The sequence below is a fragment of the Artibeus jamaicensis genome, unplaced genomic scaffold, assembly GCF_021234435.1.
Source record: "Artibeus jamaicensis isolate MK-2021 breed Jamaican fruit bat unplaced genomic scaffold, CSHL_Jam_final contig_465, whole genome shotgun sequence".
Lineage (NCBI taxonomy): Eukaryota > Metazoa > Chordata > Mammalia > Chiroptera > Phyllostomidae > Artibeus > Artibeus jamaicensis.
In genome coordinates, this window is record NW_026521843.1 from 36,654,431 (window position 1) to 36,667,024 (window position 12,594).

The 12,594-nt window shown below is 46.0% G+C and overlaps 2 pseudogenes; one reads left to right on the forward strand and one right to left on the reverse strand.

Annotated features, from left to right (window-relative positions):
• Positions 1 to 1,227: 1,227 nt before the first annotated feature.
• LOC119047966 (40S ribosomal protein S4-like) lies at positions 1,228 to 2,055 on the forward strand (annotated as a pseudogene).
• Positions 2,056 to 5,683: 3,628 nt separating this feature from the next.
• On the reverse strand, positions 5,684 to 5,857 carry LOC119047972 (uncharacterized; annotated as a pseudogene).
• Between the last annotated feature and the right edge of the window lie 6,737 nt (positions 5,858 to 12,594).

Consider the following 12,594-nt stretch of genomic DNA (forward strand, 5'->3'; position numbering starts at 1 on the left):
ACAAAAAATATGATATAGTATAGTTACTCACTTATAGACTTGACTCTGGGCTTGGATCAGAGCACAGAAGTGTAGAAGGAAGCCTTATCAGTCTGTCTTATTGCTCTAAAGACTATTTTTAAATCAAAACCTTTTTGTTAACCCATTCAACAAATGTTTTCTGAGTGCCTCTTCAGAAAGGAAAACATTAGAATGTAAAATTTAATATTTGGTGAGCTGATAATACTGCTCAGTTGATGGCACATTGGCACTGTCACGCCAGGGAGCTCCCTGGTTTTATTGTTATTTCCTCTCCTTCAGCCTGAGGCCCACTCCTTTCCCTTTGCTTCCATAAACAGCCTCTCTAGTGTGTTGAACGTATGTTGTGTATGCACGCTTCCTTGAAGAACATATAGTGTTGTGAGGTTATGAGTTTTTGTTTTTTAACCACATATATTTTATTCATAAATCTTGCATTATCTTACATTTTTTACTACTAAACACTACATTAAAAAGCTGTATCCTTGTTGTGAGCAAGTTTAGATTTTTGTCTCTAGTTGCTGCAAAAATTCCACAGTGTACACCTGGGATCCGAACAAGGAGGAAAATGTTTGTGCTCAACTTAGTGTTCATGATTACATGAACACTTATGTACTACTTTTTTAATAAAGAGGATTGTGATTAGTTATGTGGTTACATATGTCTACAATGGGCTTATAAATTTCTGAGAGGGTTGCAGGAACTTTAGGAATGCCAAATTAGTAGCACCCGCTTACAGCTTCAGTAATCCTGGGGTGCGAATAAGACTGTCTTTCCACCCTGCACATACATCTGGGGGGACATGTGCACCATGCCATTGACTTTGGGTAGGGGTGCGGGCGTGGGGTACTGTGGTGTGCCTCTCCCACCCTGCCATGTGGTACTGTAGTTGGGAATACAATACTACCTTGCGCCTTGTATCTTGAGTTTCATTCACAATGTCTGACATCTAGGAGCCACTCAAAATATGTTGAATGGCCCAATGAAAAGGAATCAAAGATTAACCTTACAGCAATAGAATAGGGAGACAAGGATCCCTAGTACCTAAGCAGTAAGGGATTTCAAAACAAACAAATAAACAAACTTGTAATTCCATGTGCAGAATTCCCACGTGTATTTTTGTCCTTTGTGAGTATTTACAAAATACACTTCTGGGGCAGAGCATCTAGATCAGTGCGCCACAGCTGCAAACCCTTTGCTCCTGGAGCAATGGAAGAACATGGTCCTCTCCCTGTGCCTAGCACCATACTGGCTTGTGGTACCAAGAAGCATCTGAAGTGTGTAGCAGCTCCAAAAGCATTGGCTGCTGGATGAACTGACCAGTGTGTTTGCTCCTCGGCCATCCACGGTCCCCACAACCTGAAAGACTTCACTATTCCCTAACCGGAGATGGAGTAAGAAAGATCTACAGGCAGTGGTTTATTAAGATTGATGGCAAGGTCCCAACCTAGGTAACCTACCCCGCTGGTTTTATGGATGTCATCAGCATTGACAAGATCAGAGAGAGTTTCAATCAGATCTATGACACCATGGTCACTTTACTGTTCATCATATCACACCTGAGGAGGCCAAGTACAAATTGTGCAAAGTGAGGAAGATCTTGGTGAGCACCCAAGGAACCCCTCATCTGGAAACCCATGATGCTTGCACCGTCCGCTACCCTGATCCTGTCGTCAAGGTGAACACCACCATTCAGACTGATTTGGAGGCCGGCCAAATTACTGCTGTCATCAGGTTTGATGCTGGTAACCTGTGTAAGGTGATCGGAGGTGCTGACCTGGGGACACCAACAGAGGGAGACTCGGTTCTTTTGACATAGTTCGTGTGAAAGATGCCCACAGCCACAGCTTTGCCACCCAGCTCTCCAACATGTTTATTATTGGCCAAGGCAGAAACCAGGGAAAGGGAATGCACCTCCACACTGCTGAAGAGAAATACAGGAGACAGGAAGCCAAACAGACCGGCAGCGCAGTGAAAGGGGTTCTGGGTGACATCATGGAAGAGTCTTTGTGCTTAATTAAAGACAATACGGCATGAAAAAAAAAAAAAAAGAATCCTAGTCTCCCCAGTCCTTTTTCAACTAGGCGAAACTGATAAGTCGAAGCTAATGAAATATGCATGAAAGTGATATGTGCCATTTATATGTCCAGGCACGTAAGGCCAGTGTGCCACCTCCAAGCTCTCTCTTTCCCTTCCCTGGCAACCCAGGTCACATGTTCCAGATTGTGCAGCTACGTGATGGCAAAGCATTAGATAGTCTTGGGACTGTTTGGAGAGACACCCCCCTCCCCCGCACTCTTGCCAGTCCCCACTGGGAGGGAGTTTGGAAGTGTTGGAGGGGGGATTACATGTTCAGCAACGTGGCCAGGAGGCCCTTACGAGATGTTTCAGCTGAGAGCAGAAGGCCTGAAGAAAGTGAGGGACTTCGGGCATCTAGGATAGGTGTGTTCTCAGGAGACAGAGCAGCAAGTGCAAAGGCCCTAGGGCGGGACCGAGTTTGGTGTGTTAAAGGAGGCAGGATGAAGGCAGTTGAAGTAGAGTGAACATATGAGAAAGTGATAGAGATAAAGCCACACCAATATCTGGAGGTGGGGGAGAAAAAGTTGTGTAAGGTCTTGAGGTCAGTGTAAGGACTTTGGCTTTCACTTTGAGTGACATGGGGGGCATTGGAGAGTTTTTCACAGAGGAGTGACATGATCTCATTTATATTTAACCAACATTGAGAATAGACCAAGCGTAGCAAGGGGAAGAAGCAGGGTGTGCTTTCAGGAGGCGGCAGCCATAATCCAGGCAGGGGATGGTGGTGGCCTGAATTAGGGTGATAACAGTAGAAGTGGTACAAGGCAGTCAAATTCTGGGTGTATTTGGAAGGCAGAGCCAATAGAATTATGGATTGTTAGATGAAGGGTATGAGAGAAAAGGTCCAGGATGACTCCACGGTTTTTGACCTGTGTAACTGGGAGAGTGGAGTTGCTGTTTGTTGAGGTGGGAGGAGGTCCCATCTGCAGGAGGAGCACCTTTGGGAGGCCGTCAGGAATTCAGGTTTGGATGGGTTTGGTTCGAGATGCCCACGGAACATGCAAGTGCTGATAAAGGAGGTGTGGCCAGGGTGCACTGGCGAGGAGACTGGTCTGGTGAGAAGGACAGAGATGATGCCACTCTTTACCTAGGACATGGAGGTCCAGGTTCTTTAAGAAGAGACTCAAATACTAAGAGCATTTGGGATCCTGTTCCGTGATTTTTGCTGGTTAGATCGGCCTGGAATTGGGTTTCCCAATTACTCTGCTTAAACTGGGTTTCTCTAAAACTAGCCATTGATCTAGCAGCAAATACATTTCCACATGAGCGCTATCCATTGGGCAGTGAAAATGTCAGAATTTCATAGTGTTTCTGTGAAAAATCATCTAAAGCCACCATTCTCAAAGCTTCAGCTTCCTTGAGTTTGGGATTTTAAGGCAAGACAATTCATATTTATTCCTCCAGCATAAAAATTGCATTTCCACATCAGAGTTATGTTTGGTTTCTAAATCTGTTACCATAGCAAGAACTATATTCCCCAGCTTCCCCTGGTTGCATTGTTTATATTTCTTAGCCAATAACATTTAAACCTTTTTTCTTTAATCTCACTTGGAACTTTTGCTTATTTCAACTCTTTGCTTTATGAAACATTTATGTATCATGTGTATGAACTTTATGTGGGGGACTCTTAGATGCCACCCGTCTTCTTTCTGAAGTGACGAATGTCAGCCCTACACCAGGTGCCACACATTCCACTTCTAATTGTCACACATGTGTTGAACTTGACAGCACCCTGTCCCTGGCTGGTAAACAGTGATTCAGTCCATATGCTCCAGTTCTGCACAAGTGTTATTTTTGAATAACACTCAGAACTCACTGAAGGTTTTTGCTTTGTCAGTTGTTATTCCTGTTTATCTCCCTGTATATTTACACGATTCCTTACTTTGTGGACTCATTTTTAAAAAGATTTTATTTATTTATTTGTTCATTTGTTTGTTTATTTTAGAGAGCAGGAGGGAGGGAGAATGGAAGAGAAATGTCAATGTGTGGTTGCCTCTCAAACACCCCCAATGGGGACTTGGCCTACAACCCAGGCACGTGCCCTGAATGGGAATCAAACCAGCAACTCTTTGGTTTACAGGCCAGTGCTCAACCCACTGAGCCACACCAGCCAGGGCTCATTTTGTTTTTTGACTTCTCCCTGGTCTCCTGTTTTTTATTTCCTCTGTTCTCTTATTGGTCAGCGAGGGGAAGTTGAATGTGCTGCCCGGGCCTGCCCAGCTCAGGGGACAGCGGCGCTTCTCCCACTGAAAGGAAGGGCTCTGCATTGCTCCCTTGGCCCTGGCAAGCCATACCACTCAGAGGCTCGGCTGGGTGGCCCCAGGTAAAAGATTAGGAGGAGGTCTGGCTTGAACAAACTGTGAAATGCTCTGTGTTGGAGTAGTACCTGCAGCGCAAAGCCACAATCAGTCCAGAGTCCACAATGAAACTGAGGGAGCCAACACAAGTCTCCAAGGTCCTTGATTCTGGAAAAGAGAAGGGGCCATTTCTTAGATCAGCGTTAACTGATCTAAGTGGGGGGCAGGGCCACTGTGTGTGCTGTGTCTACCGTGTTCTGCGCTGGGTGCTCAGCCGAGGGGCAGACAGGGGCTGGAATGTAGCTGGTGGGCTACCACGTACCTAATTTTGATGGTTATTTTCATGTGTCCACTTGACTGGACCATGGGGTGCCCAGATATTTGGCCACACACTATTCCGTGAGGGAGTTTCTAGCTGAAATTAACACTTGACTGAGTGGAGTGAGTAAAGCAGATTGCCCTCCCAAATGTGGGTGGACTTCACCTAATCAAAGACCTGAGTAAACAGAAAAACCAAGTAAGGGAGAATTTGCTCTCTGCCTGACTGGCTTCCAGCTGGGACGTTACCCTTCTGTCTCTGGAGTTGGACGGCAATTTACACCACCAGCTCTCCAGTCTCAGCTCAGGGACTCAGATTGGAGCTATACCGTTGGTTGTCCTGGGTCTCCAGCTTGTGGACTACAGAATTTGGGACTGCTCAGCCCCCCTAACAATGTGAGCCAATCCATTCTAAAGAGATACATTAATACACTACCTGAGACACCGCCCAAGGAAGAGGTGCCTTCTGCTAATTTACAGAGTTTCCTTCTGGAATAACCAAGGCTCTGGCAGTGGGTATAGAGTTGGGTGTGAAGACATAGGAAAGGGGTTGATACATGTAATTTGAAAAATTATAGGGGGGCCCAGAAAACTGGAATTATTTTCTGGAGGGAAGGTCTCCTTCACCCGATGAGTGTTCTAGGAACCCATCTGTGTCAGGGCACCAGCTGGCGAAGCTGCGTTAGGCTGCAGTGAATTTTTTTGAAGACTCTTTCGGTGCGTTTGCCCATTTCATGATGGGTGACTGACAAGCTCACCTGCCCATGCCACGCTGAGTGTTCAGCAGTTTTTGACCAAAAATGGCAGGACTCCCATCCTCCACCCCCCATTCACCCAATATCGCCCTGAGCAATTTTTTTGTTTCCCTAGATGAAAAAAGTCCTCAAAGGAAAATGTATTGCCCATGTGGAAGAGGTGAAACAAAAAACAGCAGAAGCACCAGGAGGCATCAAAACTGATGTGTTCACAAACCGTTTTGAAGAGTGGAAAAAATGTCCCAATAGGTGTATTACATCAAATGGAGAGCACTTTGAAGGTGAGTGAAGTTTAAACATATAAGAATAAATACACAATTTTTTCAATTAGCAATAATCACACCTCAAATAAACCTCATTGGCTATGATACCGCCACTGTGCAAAAAGCTAAAATAAATACAAAAATTTTTATAAATAAATTCCAGGTTTATTTGCCCCCCTCCCCCCAGTATGTCCTCCACTCCCATGTAGCTTAGAATTTGGTGGTTGTTTACAGCTCCTGTCTCAGCATGAATCATAATACTGGTGATTTTGCAACTCCAGAGGGATGGGAACAATTAGGGGTATTACAGTTTCTCTGCTAAATTCCCGACTTACTTGAGAATACCTTTACTAGTCAGAGAGCGATACAGTAAAACAGCAATGAGTGATATCCAGAACAAATACTCACACTTCGTGTTTGGCTGGGGCAACATGTGCTTTTTAAAACATGTTTCCTTCACTGTTTTACTTTGTTTACTTGGTTTCACAAAGAGGTGTGGCTGGTGCTTGTCATTCTCATTCCAAAGGCACAGACACAGAGCTGCAGAGGGACACGTGGACAGCAGCCCTGTGGCTGGGTGGTGGCTGGAGGTCAGGCTTGTTCTCTAGTTGAGCTTTGGTCTGGGCTCCCGGGCTCTTTCCAGCCATCCTCTCAGGCCTGATAGAACACTTAGAACATGAGTACCTTCTTTCTAAGCATTTCATTTCTTAGAGAAAGTAGTAGAATAGTGTAACCAAGAGCATGATTTCCTTAAAGATTGGACACTGGAGAGCCTGGCTGGTGCAGATTTCTTTTTCCCCCTGAGAAAATGACCATTGACCGTGTTTATTTGGATTGTAATTGTATGTTTGAATTTTCAGTTCTCTGCTCTCACTGTTCAAAGTCTCTTCTCAGTGCTGCGAAGGCAAGAATCCGCACGTACACAAATACACGTGTGCACACACATGCATCTCAGGACTATCTTGTTCATCGGTTTTCTGAAACAGTACTCGGACTGCACTCACTCCAGACACAGTAGAGTTACCTCTACTGCAGTAGAGGGTAACTGTGAGGTAATATTTGCCTGACCTGTCCTCAAAATACGAATTACAGTTGCTGCTCCTTTGCCACAGGGAAGTGAAAGAGGAGCAGTGATGTTATGATGCACTTGAGAGTTCTTTGTGCCCCAGGGGGGAGATGAAAGCCAATGAACCAGAGGACGAAGGTTTTGTTGTTTTGTTTTCAGCCGCTACCCAAATCAGTTTCACGATTTCTTTTACTTTTATGTAACCTTTCCTCTGGGGCATTTAATGCAGCTTGCAGCTCACAGCAACAGCATCTTCCTCAACTCCAGCTCTGGAAAGACCACCTCGGGGGAAGGCCTTGTTATATGTGTGAGTATTCTTAACAGATTCCCCAACCATTTTCTAAATTTTTGTGATATTCACACATCCTCCCAGGAGCGTTAGTGGAAGTTCTAGGCCAAGGATGTTTAGGAGAAAACTGTAGAAGCAGGTCATCGGTTAACCCTTCAGAATTTTCTTTACCTGACATCATTGCTTACCCAAAGTCCGGTTCCAGGTCTCAAGGCTGCACTCTGGGAGGAACAGGAAGGAGAGTAAGACTCTCAGACTCTAGTGACTTTGCATCTTCTTTAAGGAGACGAGACAATCAGGAATAAAGGAGTGGTGAGCACTATTTACCTAGTCACACTCTCCCTCAGTATGATGGAGGCTTGACAAGGTCCACAGTGGAATTCTCTGCAAGCTGAGAAATTCCTAAATTTTAAAGAATTTCCTCTCCTCACCAGAGACCTCTGTTTGCCATTGGTTTAGGTCAGTGCTTTTCAAACTTGGACGTTCCTATCAATCACCTGGTGATCTTGTCAAAAGTAGATCCCTATTCAGTAGTTCTGGACTAGGGACAGAGATCCTGAATTTCCAATGAGGTCTTTGGTGAAGCTAAGGCTGCTGGTCCACAAACCACACTATGGATAATAAATGTCCCCAGCAAAGTTAATCTCTCAGGACCTCAACTTCTTTCCTGTTCTTTCTCTTGATGCCACCACTGTGTGACCGTGGCCTCTACCCCCTATTGCTAACATTTCCAGTCTCATTCCCTCCCCATCTAGTGCTGAAAGCGTGTGCAAGATTGGTCTTGTCACTCAAACCTGCTTTGAGTTTACCTGACCACCTTTAAGTAGCCTAGCTTCTGGTTCTTTTTCAAGTCCCCCAAAGATGTCACTTTCCAGTTCCAAGGAACTTGGAATACGTATCCCCAAACGTGGAATTCCTCAGCTATGCTGAGTATTTCTCCAAAGACTGTGGTGGTCGTTGTCACTCCTTCTTCTTGCTGTGCGATGTTATCTCACAGTATATCAGAGGTAGCATTAGCCCTAGAGTGTTATTCACGGCTCCTCATGGTAGGCAAATAGGATTCATATGCTACTCTCAGGCTTTCCAAGGACCCAGAAATTAATGCATGACTTAGGTTGTTGCCATAACTCTCACTGCAAAGAGAACAAATAAAAACTGTGCGAGATAGGCAGGCAGGCACAGAGATCTGGGATGCTGTTCTACTGGCCAGTAACATCAGAATAAGCCAAGAAGCAGCCTTCAAATACACATTTCCAGGGGCCTCATCCCAAGCCAATTGGATCAGCGTTCCTGGGGGGAGCAGAATTTGAGTTATTATAAATCACAGAGGGCCTAGGGGCCTGCTCTGCTGATGAGCAAATATGAACACCTTCTATTTATCCAGGCACTGAGAGAGGGACTGAGTACCTACCATGGGTCACACATAACACAAACACAGCTCCTCCCTTCTTGCCTTTCCCAGCTGAAAGTGGAAAGTAAACAAAATAGAAATAATTGCAAATGATGAGTGTTAGGAAAGACAGAACAAAAGGTGACAAACTCCCAGTGAAGCAGTCGGTCCTTTAGATGCCCCAGTTAGGGTGGTATCTCTGGGGCAGTGGCTGGGAGCCTGTGACCTGGAGGGGTGGGGACTGCCCAGCAGCACAGTGGCGCTGAGGCGAGACTGTCGGAAATTAAAGATTCTTTCCCAAGTGGCAAAGGCAAAAGATTCCCTCTCTGCCACCTTCAGAGCCTGTTTGCTCTGCTGCTAAAGCCAAAAGCTGTGTCTCACTGAGTACCCTACTGAAGACCCCTGTGCTACTCCTTGAGGGCTGCCTGGACGGTTGGGGGCCTGAGAGCCACCTGCAGAAGCCCCACACTCCGCCTGTGTCTTCTGGTGAAGGCGATCAGCAGGGTGACAGCCCGCGCTCCCTGTGTGACTCTGGCCTGAGCCTCGGACTGCTTGTCTGTGGAATGGCTGAGAATGCCTGTCTCACAGTCATCGGTTCAGTAAGATCGCAAGCCTTGTCCATGCCAGTTCTTCTCCAGTCACGTGTGACCGTGGTGCTTTGAAAGACAGTGAGTGTACTTCAACTTTCGCTCTGTCACTTATCATTTTTAATTATATGGTGGCTTCTTATAACCCCAAATCCCAGGTGATATTAATGCTGCTAGGAGACTGTTTGCTGCAGAGAAGTCTTCCTAATCAAACTGGCACCCCCTCGGGGCAGCTGATTTCTGTGTTAGGCAAAAAGCAATCTTAATGAACAGACGTGTGAGGAGGCATTTTCACTCGTGAGGCCCTTTACCGTGTCTGTGTCAGGCAGCCCGGCCAGGGGACCGCACACTCCCAGCTGCATGGGCTCGGTCTGCACGGGGCAGGGCGTGTGCCCCTGGACTTCGCCTGGTGGTTCAGGCCTGTTAGGCAGTTCCTGCTTTTAGTACTTCCTCCCTTTTCTTCCTTAACTCCTGGGGTTACAGCTTCTCAAAGACACTTCCAGGGACCAGGGCAGGCAGGCAAGACAGTCGACTTCTGGGATGTTTATGGTCTGTTGCTTTCCCATTTAACCATCTCTGCAGGAGGTGGCTTTCACGCTTCTCCTGAGTTCACACCAGAATCTGACCTCCCACCCCCATCTGGGCTCCAGAAGCACCCACAAACCTTTGCTGCACTCCCACAACTCTTGCCAGGTCTGGAGGAGGGTTCATGGGTGAATGAGACAGGTCCCTGTCCTCCAGAAAGAAAAAAAATCAATCGGTATCCAAGTAGCTGTAATAAAAAAAGAGACTATGATAACGACAACAATCCAGATGAAAAAGAAGTGCTTTGTTATAAATGGAGCTGTATTAGTTTCCTATTGCGGCCACAGATTGAGTGGTTTAAAACAACGGAAATTTACTATCTCACATGAGGCCCGGAACCTGACGTGGACTACAGTCAAGGCGTCGGACGGGCAGTGTTTCCTCCAAACGTTCTGAGGACAGTCTGTTCCTCGACTCTCATTGCCGGTGGCTGCCAGTGTTTCTTTACTCATGGCCTCATCACGCCAATCCCTGCCTCTGTGGCTTCAGTGCCTTCTCCTCTGCCCCACGACGCCCCCCCGTGCCTCTCTCTCCTGTACGAATCAATGTGATGGCATTTGGTGCTCACTGCGGAACACAGGGTGATTGTTCTGTCTCACCATCCCTCATGCGACCACGTCTGCAAAGCCCCTCGTTGCCACATAAGGTGACATGCACAGATTCCAGGCGTTAGCACATGGATATCTTCTGGGAAGTCATTCTTCAGGTGCCACTGTCACTCTTCTGCTCCCTTCCCCCGATCACAGAGGGCCACGATGTCCAGTGTGGTAACCACTAGTCACCTGTGGCTATCGAGCACTTACAGTGTGACTCGTCTGAACTGAGATGTGCCATAAGTGTAACAGATGTGCTAGATTTTGAAATCTTACTACAAAGAAATGCAAAGCAGCTCATTAATTTTTATGTTGATTACCTATTGATATAACATTTTCAACATATTAGGTTATATAAAATATATTATTAAAATTATCCCTGGCTGATGTGGCTCAGTGGATTGAATGCTGGCCTGTGAACCAAAGTGTTGCTGGTTCAATTCCCAGTCAGGGCACATGCCTGGGTTGTGGGTCAGGTCCTTATGGGGAGTGTGAGAGAGGCAACTACACATTAATATTTCTCTCCCTCTCTCTAAAAATGAATAAATAGAATCTGTCCCACCTGTTTCTTTTTACTTTTTAAATGCAAGTCCTAGAAAAATTCTAATGGCCCCCATGCCTTACATTTGTGGTTTGTCCTGTATTTCCGTTGGACACTGGTCTACACTATCTACAACAGTAATTCACAAACTACCGCCCAGCAGAATCACACGGGGAGTTTTTACGAGCCCCGATATGCGTGATGCCCTGCAGACTTGTTAAATCCAAACCTCTAGGGAGAGGCCCAGGCATCAGCGTGTTTCAGACCCTGCAAGTGATTCCAATATGCAGCCAAAGTTGAGAATCCAGGCAGTAGAGACCTGCGGCATGGTTAATAGTCAAAACAGCATTACCTACAGCGTCACAGGCCATGCTATTTCCACAGCAGCTGCTGCCATGAGCCAGAAGACATCTGGGATCTCAACGTTCTCAGGGGCAGTCTGGCAGGTAGCCCAACCCTTCCCTGGCAATTTCTGTCATAGTACTTGGCAGGACAAAATGCAATAAAAGCCGGCAAGCTCTTAAATGGTCCATCTGGGGGGCTGGATCAAGGCGAAGCACTTCTACAGCGGCTTACGGTGGAAGTGAAGTGTGTTTTAGAGGCTCCCCACAGGGAGGTGCACCGCCAGCCGCAGTTCCTGCTCCTCCAGGAATTCCCGGCTGTTCGCCGGATCTGGACTCAGCATTAGGTAACAAAGCTAAAGTCCAGTGCACTTCTGCTGAGTTTTGAAGTACTGCCCAGGAAATTGGTCCTTGGTGGGCAAGATAGGGTGTTCCAGTCACTGCTTGTGTTACTTGCCACAACACAGATATTACAGTGAGATGAACCTCAGCCTTTCCCCTGCAGTGTGATTACTTGCATCCTGCATCATCAGTGAATACATCCATCACCTGAGTGTATGTCGAGCTAACTTGTTAAAACACCATATTATCCTCCTTTTAAACAGTTTTGAAGATTTTTCTAAACCGTGCAGCACTCTTTTTTACTTCCAAACTAGCATATACTAAAGATTAATTAGAGTCTGCAAAAGAAAGAGGTCTTGAATATGTGTCGTGGTTGGCAAGACATTCCAAACAAGGAGGATGAAAACATCTCAACGAGGCCTCCAGCAGGCTTGTTCCTGCCCCTCCTTCCCTGATTTCTTTATTGAGTGTTGACTCCAGGTTGGAAGTGGCCACTGTGTTCAGGGAGTTAGGGGCCAGCAGAGGGAGAAAATACTGTGGGGTTTATGACTGGTGACCAGACCTTCCTCCCGCTTTTGCCCCTTCCCTGCTCCTCTCTTGTGCTGTGTGTGTGTATATGTGTGTGTGTGTGTGTGTGTGTGCACTGCATACATCTGCACTGGTGATCTCTGCACACCATAGGCTTGGATGATGGGCCCACGTATTGTGGATGCTTTCCCAATAAACATGTACAGTACCATAAGTGTATCTTCTCTTCCTCATGATTTTCTTAATAACATTTTCTTTTCTCTAGCTGGCTTTATGGCAAGAGTACAGTATATAATATATACAATGTGCAAAATATGCACTAATTGACTATTTATGTTATCAGTAAGGCCTCCTGTTAGCAGTAGGCTCTTAGTAAAGTTTTTGAGAGTCAGAAGTTATACAGGATTTTTGACTCTGTGGGGATGGAGGGAGGTTGGGAGCCCTAACCTCCATGTTAAAAGGGTCAGCTGTGTATGTGCACATGTGCATACATGTATGTACACATATGCACATACATATATATATGTACTAGGTAACTTACAAAGATACATACAGAACAAGGTAAAAAAAGAAATCTGGAGGGAGAAATTTGAAAGTAAAAT